Genomic DNA, 8,041 nt, shown 5'->3' on the forward strand with positions numbered 1-8,041 from the left:
TGATACAGAATTTGAAAACCAAGAAATCAACAGCTCTAATCATGACAAATGAGTCCGAACATAGAATTAGGTATATACAATCATGACAATGGTATCGTCAAGAAATTATCAGGAGTATATTATGATAAAAAAAAATCACGCATAAAAGGTCCACGGCTTCGTATAAAAGTAAACTTTTCACAATGAAACTGATTTCTTCTCAAAAACGGGTCCATATTTTAGAAAAATTACATGTCTGAGTGCCATTAATTACAGCTACCCACCCAGTAAATTATTTTCCCTGATTTGAAGGCAAAAATAAATTCAATTACCCACCCCAGTAAATAATCCTCCCACACTGGTTTCGGGTTAAAGGAGTATTTCTTGATCCTAGCATTCTCTTTTTATGACATTTTTCGGTAGATATCAGCAAAAAAAATTTCGATTTTGCGTTTGAGAGTTATGCATGATTATGTGTATTACACTGCTCCATAGACAATGTGTTGTAATTTCGTTCTGATATACCAGAACGAAATTAAAATTTCAAGATATCTTTGCTAAACGAATTAATCTGCAAGAAATTTTTTGCACTTAAACATTATGGAGCCAGAGGTTTCCATTGACATAAAAACCTCAAATTGTTTTGAGAAAAGTGGGGGATGATGCTGTGGATCACGAAATGCCCTTTTAATACAGCCCCAAATTTATACAGCACTGCCGCTGATGATGAGACCTAAACGGACGGACACGGTCAAACGTGTATACTAACCTGTATGTGAATCTTGCTTACTGCACCTCCGGTCTGCAGTTATCCCGGGCAGTTATGCACTTGAGGCGGACTTGAGGACAGAAAAAAATTACTGTCGAGCCGCTGAATAATTCAGCTAATATTCAGACAGTCCACGAACATGACGAAAGTTGATCAAAAAGCCATGCAAAAGCAGACCATAGACGTGGTATCATGGTCATAAGTGTGTTACATGTATTTCCGCCTTACATTGTACGTCATCGGAAAATTCACGGTGTAGTGGTGGATAGTGTGTTGCGTGAGGTCATGATTGGTTAGGCATTTAGTCCGGATTATTGTATTTAAAAAGAAATTAAATCACCATAAAAGACGAACACGAAGAAAATACAGACATACCCATTGGTGGATCCAGAGTTTATCGGAACTAGAGATAAATGCCGTTGGTGGCGTGGCCAGATGAAGAGGGCTACAGGGGGCTATACCCGGCTACCTGTAGTGTACATGTATAGCATGATTCACGTACGAACAGGGACTTATAGATAATAACGAAGTTCCCCTTTGGGCTTACAACAGCGACCCCTGTTATATTTTCATTCCAGGGCTCAATGCACCGTGGACCTGAGCGTCACTATTAATATTGTATAAGAGTATTATTTATTTTTTTATTTTATAATTATAAATATTTGTACTTGTAACTTGTAAGTTTAAGATTACAACTTTAATTGTAAATATTTGTATTTGTAACTTCAATATTAACTATACCAGTTTGTTAGATATGTCGATTAAATGCACTTTTTTGGCCCAGATCTATGATGTATCGCATATTTTTCAGCGTTTCCAGCCCTTTTGAAACCATTCTAAGGCATAATTCCATGCGCTACAATGTCAAAATTGTTGCTACAAACCGCTACATCATAGATATCTCGGGCATCTCCGAGCATTACCTGGTTTTTCCATATGAAAGTAATTTCCATCAAAGCTTTCATCGTGTGCTGCCACCTAGCGGTGGTTCCGGGAACGTTGCGTCTAGAGCAGTCAGAGAGGGGGGCAATGTGAGAAAAAAAAATCTAAAATGTAAAAATGGCCGTGAATTGCCCATCGCGTCGCGAGGCGGGGTCTGAGATGAGGGGGATGTGCCACCTGAGAAGTGCATCATGCAGTTATTGTTAACTACATTGTACATGTATGCACACAACACAGGGGCACTCACAATAGGCAATTGAACCCTACTGGTAGCGCTGTGTTGTAGCTATTGGGGGATGAACTAGTTAGTATCATATAACAAAAAGTATAAAAGCTATGATTTTAGTACTTTCCCTATGTTCCAATTACTTATTCTTTTCCAAATATCTGAATCTTCAACCCGGTACAAGCTTTAATAACAGTCAGGGGAACATACATTTTTATTAAAAAGAAATCCTACCATCTATCCAAACTCGCCGTGTTATTCCAATGCACATTTTACTTCACCGGGCAGCCATTTTGAAACCAAGGCATTCCATGCGCTAAAATGTCAAAATTGGGCTACATCATAGATATCTCGGGCATCTCAGAGCATTACCTGGTTTTTGCATATGAAAATAATTGAGGTGTTCCATCAAAGCTTTCGTCGTGTGCTGCCACCTAGCGGTGGTTCCGGGAACTTTGCGTCCAGTTTGTGTTGTGTCGGTTTTAACGCTCGTCGTATAGTATATTCCTGATAGTTGCACACAGTCTGGGCCCGAGACTACATCCAAATACAATTACTATAAGCTCAAGGTGGCGCTAAGCTGAGACAAATATATCTAAAGATATACGTCTAGCCCATTTCTATTCACTGATTATGTATTTCTTTTGTTCAAGGTTCGTTGCCCCGACCATTACCTAGAGTAATGGAGGTGGCTAGCTGCCCAGAGACCATTATCAATAGTCTCCTACACAGCCAGTTTGCGTCGGTCTGACACTCGTCGATCCTCCTAACAAACAGTCTGCAAAAGAGCACATATAACGACTCTTCTGATTGGTGCCCCGTATTTCGGGTGCCGGAAGTGACTGTTGACCTGATCAATTTGATCTGACCTTTGAACAGCTGATTGATTTCGTTCGCCGCAGCACCGTAGCACGATCTGTCAACGCGAGCAGATTTGATTGAAAATTGACCGAATTTTCAACATCTATTTGGTAATTTTGAGCACCTTTTCATGAAAGAAAATCTCAAGACGAGAAAGTAAGTACTTAACGAACTGATTTCTGTTGATTTTATTGATACAGCTCGACAGGCCAGGTCCATTGAGTCCAGTCTAAAATCCCTGCAATCTCTGCATACAATATACATCCTCCTGTACATTACAATGTTTACATCATTTGTACATGGCATACATACTATTACACTGGAATATTATAAATATATTATAATACTAGCCATTGCATGCATGCATGATACTCTACATACTGATTCTGTCTGATGGCATGGCATTTGGAGTACATGAGTAAACCTTTGACGAGAGTGTACATCACAAAATTTACTCAGCTCAGCTCAGTCAGTCATTTTTTATTACCGTTGGAACACACTTCTTCTTCTTCTACCGGTGAGTACATTCCTCTCTTCGAGAGTATCGTCGTACTGTGTGCAGTGCAAATGTGGACGAGCGGGAACACGGCTTCTAGCTGCTCATGAAGAAAAAAATATATACAGGTGCAGTTGCAGACAAGGTGCGAGTAAAAAGAATCCAAGACTTGAGGACTAACGTAGAGCCAGTGGACGCAGATTATTTCTAAACTGGTCCAGGGATTCTGCTGACACTACGGATGCTGGGAGTCGGTTCCAGATGCAGATGACACTCGGGAAAAATGAGTACTGGTAGGCTTGAATCCTGCAGTGCTGCTGCCTGTACTGCATGTTGTGTCCTCTGGTGGTCTCGGAGGATTGGTACAGGAAAGGAGGGCCAGATGGAATGGCTACCAGACCATGAACAATGCGGTACATCATGATCATTTTGTTGTGAGCTCGCCTGTCATGAAGGGTCTTCCAGTTAAGATCTTCCAGCATGCTGGTGACACTATGCCTCTGGTCGTAGTCAGACTTGACGAACCGGGCAGCACGCCTCTGTACCATATCAATCTGATTCACAAGGTCTTTGGTTGGAGGGTCCCAGACTGATGAGGCATATTCAAGCGTTGGATTGTTGTCTGCAGAGGTGATCTGCTGATGTGGAGTCAGTGGAAATTTACAAATTAACTTTGTGCTGTACATAACACATTGTTAGCTCAGACTTTACAACATCACGGTACGTACGCGCTCATCAAACTTTGATTTACTGCAAGTGCAACATATATTATACTTATAGCACCATTGCAAGGCAGCAGTGCACCAGCTTCGGGATGAAGTGTGAGGTGACTGCGGCCTTCATACAGTGTTAATTTATAAACGTTTGATTGTGTGTGTAATTACACAATAAACATGAACGCTTGTACGAGAAGTCTAGCTTCGAATTTGTCACAGATAGCTTCACACTATTTAAAGACGAGTCCTGAGCTATCAAAATCTAGTACTTAGAAATCAATGGCTAGGGAAGCTGTAAGTAAACAAAGCCGATCACTGCTGGAGATCGTATCAAACATGTTGCTAAAATTGCAGTTTGCACTTCAATTAAATATTAGACAGGCAGCATTTCCTTAAAATACACAGTTGACTCAATCAAATTTTAACTTGCATCAAAATCAGCAGAAATATTACATGTCAATGCTGATCGGCAGATCCACTGAAATAATGATAGCAAATGGACTCGAGCATCGAGCGTACAAAGCTGTACATGTAAAACTATTGTGTGCAAATTTGAAGCTAGAGTACTCAAGTAAGTAGTAAGCAAACGTTACTGTCTCGATTCTCGAATGGTACAAATCCTGGTCCCATGGGAGTATGGTGGGGATTTTTTTTCACATGTGAAGTCCCCGATTTTGGCATTCTGAATCTAACTCAAAATTAGTTAAAATAATATCTCAGTATCATTTTTGTTTGGAGATAAATAGGATCAACCGATCATTAAATGGGATATCGTACCGTCGGCCAGATATTTTCGATATCGGTATTTGATCGGATATCAGTTCAAAAAAAATTTCCAATTATTTTTGTTTGCAAAGTTTTCTGCAACTTTGAAGAACCACTGGACCTATTCTGAGGTGCTAGCACAGTTAATTTGAAGAAAAAAATTGGGAACAAAATTACGCAAAGATTACAGTTTGTTATCCAATATGCAAACTATCAACAAATGTTTACCTCTTAGCTCTTCATCTATTACATAATTATTATAAATGCATGGAAAATCGTAATTGTTTCCAATTTTTTTTTCAAATTAATTTTGGCTGATCTTAGCACCTCCGAATAGGTCCAGTGGTTTTTCAAAGTTGCTGGAAACTTTGGAAAAATTTTTTAAATTGAATTAAAAAAAAAAGAATTTTTAACTGATATCTGATCGGATCAGATATTGGCCGATATTATTTACATCGATATCCAATCGGTAGACAGTTCTGCCATGTCGGTTGAGGCCTAGAGATAAATCAGGTTTAGCTAGCTCAAGTTGAGTGCCGGTTAATATACCATATCCAATTAGAGCGCCAGCTCAGGGCACAATTTTTTAGCAAACATGAGGAATTGGTAAATGGGGATATACTTATTTTATGATGAAAACATCATTTGTGAGAAAAACTGCCATTTATTAAATCATTAATTTGTGTATTTGGTTTGCAGTTGACATTTGATGAACAACAGTAATGGAGATGGCTTGATGCAACACGATCTTGGGTTTCTGACAGACAATGACCTGTTACTTTGTAAGTAGAAACATGCTTAATGTCAACTCATTTTTTCCTGTAGAATCATGCCAACAGCAAAACACCATAGAGTATATTGGTGAAATTAATTAAGAATGGTGGAATATAAATAAGCCTAGATAAGACAAGCAACTAAAAAACTGGAAGAGGCTACATTACCCTAAACAATCACAGAAAGGCTTGAAAATGTGAAAAACATAATCTATGGCAGCACACTAAAATGGCTCTTTTTATTTGCTTTTGATTTGAAAGAAAAAATACTAAATCCCCATAATGTCACTGATTCGATGATACGTAAACATGCATGAGACGTCTCAGCACTCACTTTATTGGTGAATAAATCTCCATGCAGACATTTATCAGACCCATTTAATATATTATGTTTAATTGTTATTATTGTCTTACATATACAGGAGCATGCATGATGATTTGGAAATTGGACCTTGTGATGGCCACCTTGGACATAAATAGCGAACAACCGATTTTTGAATCAACAGACAGAACTATTATTGCTGATTATTCAGTGGATTATGTAGCCTACTGATTTGTCACATACTTCTCAAATAGCAATTAGATGTAAAGTTACAGCATTCAGCAATTGAGAAAAATCAGACAAAAACACTTGTTTGGCCTGTATGAAAATGAATTGTGCAGAAACACAGAACACAAAATGATTGTGTTCATGGAGAACAAAACTAAAAGGGCTCCAGTATTACTCAAAAAATTACATAAACAATGTACACATGTATAACAGTCAAAGATTATGACACAGGAATTTGATTTAATACAGGGCCTCTGAAAGAACTGCAGTCAGAAAATTTAATTTTTGAGTACCGTAATTAATTTTGCTACAAAGAAATTAAAAAGGTGTATGTTGTTACGTGGTAAAGCATCTGTCACTTACTTTTTAATTTTGAAAATCAACGGTTTGGTTCAGGAACCAAACTTGGAACAATAATTAAAGTTCAGAGAGTACAGTTCTGTATTTAAGTGTTTTTTTTGTTTTTATTGTTTTGGTTTTGGAGTGTCCCTGTACTAGAGCTAAATGCTAGGATCAGTCTTCATTGACATTTAAAACAAAAGATAAGAAAAATAAGGCCCCAGTAATTTTGCAAAGCTATAATTCGGTGTGTTCATGAGATACTCTATTAATGATTTCAAAATGCATTTGTATCCATTTTGAAATCATTAATAGAGTATGACATGAACACATTATATATAACTATTTGCATATTAAAAACACTAGGGCCTATTATTTTTTCTTCTTCTTGTTTAAATATCAACCATGAATGATCCTAGCATTTAGGCCTAAAAATTGTTTGATTGACATTTGAAAAATTAGGGTAGGTCGGTCAGCATTTTTTCCCTTTTTTTTTTCTTCGTTTTTGCACCCGCTTTTTAAGCTGTAAATTGCGTATGATAAAGGCCTTGGAACTTTAAAAAAGGTTTTTTTATTTTTATTTTTTTAGGGTTTTTAAGTTTAGGGTCGCTCGGGTTACGCCAATCAAACAATTTTTGATGGCCTTAGCTCTAGGGTCCAGGGACACTCCAAAACCGAAAAATAAATAACTAAATTAATTAATTAAATGTTTTTAAATAGCCCGACGGGCCACATGGAGATAAAACCCAATAGCCCAATGGAAAATTTGGTAGGCATGGCTATCGGGCTATCGCTTATTCCAACCCCTTCAACTTGCAGTTTCTTGTATTCACAGTTTCAAACATTTACAGCCTTTACGGGACAAAAAACATTTTGCAGGCAAAAATAAAACCCATGATCTTTCATGATTTTTATTTTGCCTGCAAAAAAATTTTTGTCCCAAAGGTTTTAGGATTGTATATTAAATTGCAGACCACGATGATGCATGAAAAGAGTACCCTTTCCTGCAGATTGTTGCTCGATGATGACAACACATTTATTCTGAGTAGTTCCCCAGGTATTAACACTGAAGCAAATTCAAACAAACTAAAATAATTATGCTTGTAATTATTATTCTTTCTTTCCATTGTTACACATACAAAGTCATGAAATACAAAGTCATGATTGTTATTAAATGCCATTTGTAATTACCAACAGTATTACCAGTGCTTGTGTTATCAAATATAATTATAGTTTCTTTCAATAGTGTATGAAAAGTAAATCTTCAGATACCATGAAAAGAGGTTGAATAAAATGTATTTTTTATATACCATGGTCATTTATAAGTCAGATTATAGTCATTCATCTCTCATCAAGAGGTGGAAATTACACATTTCATGTAGACCTCAAGGCCATCTATTGCCACACAATGAGTTAGTGGAAGTATTTCATAGGGTATGAAAATACTTGCATTTTTCTGACAATAAGTTGAGCTGTGAACGGATGTAAGAATGGCCAGATGATTTTTTGCTGTGAATTTTGTACCAATTACATGCTATTAAGGTGCACTGAAAGTGGTACTATGGTGTAATTTAAAGAGTTCATAGTGGTGCACTCATTGGAGATTTGAGAATCACTGAATAAAC

General features: G+C 37.3%; 1 long non-coding RNA gene across 1 annotated transcript; it reads left to right on the top strand.

The window, feature by feature from the left end:
• The first annotated feature begins 2,675 nt into the window (after positions 1-2,675).
• Positions 2,676-6,983, top strand: LOC140146539 (uncharacterized). The gene is made up of 3 exons (XR_011858258.1): positions 2,676-2,933; positions 5,454-5,536; positions 5,950-6,983. It is a non-coding gene; the product is annotated as an uncharacterized lncRNA (long non-coding RNA).
• The last annotated feature ends 1,058 nt before the right edge of the window (positions 6,984-8,041 follow it).

Source organism: Amphiura filiformis, chromosome 2 (assembly GCF_039555335.1).
Source record: "Amphiura filiformis chromosome 2, Afil_fr2py, whole genome shotgun sequence".
Classification (NCBI taxonomy): Eukaryota; Metazoa; Echinodermata; class Ophiuroidea; order Amphilepidida; family Amphiuridae; genus Amphiura; species Amphiura filiformis.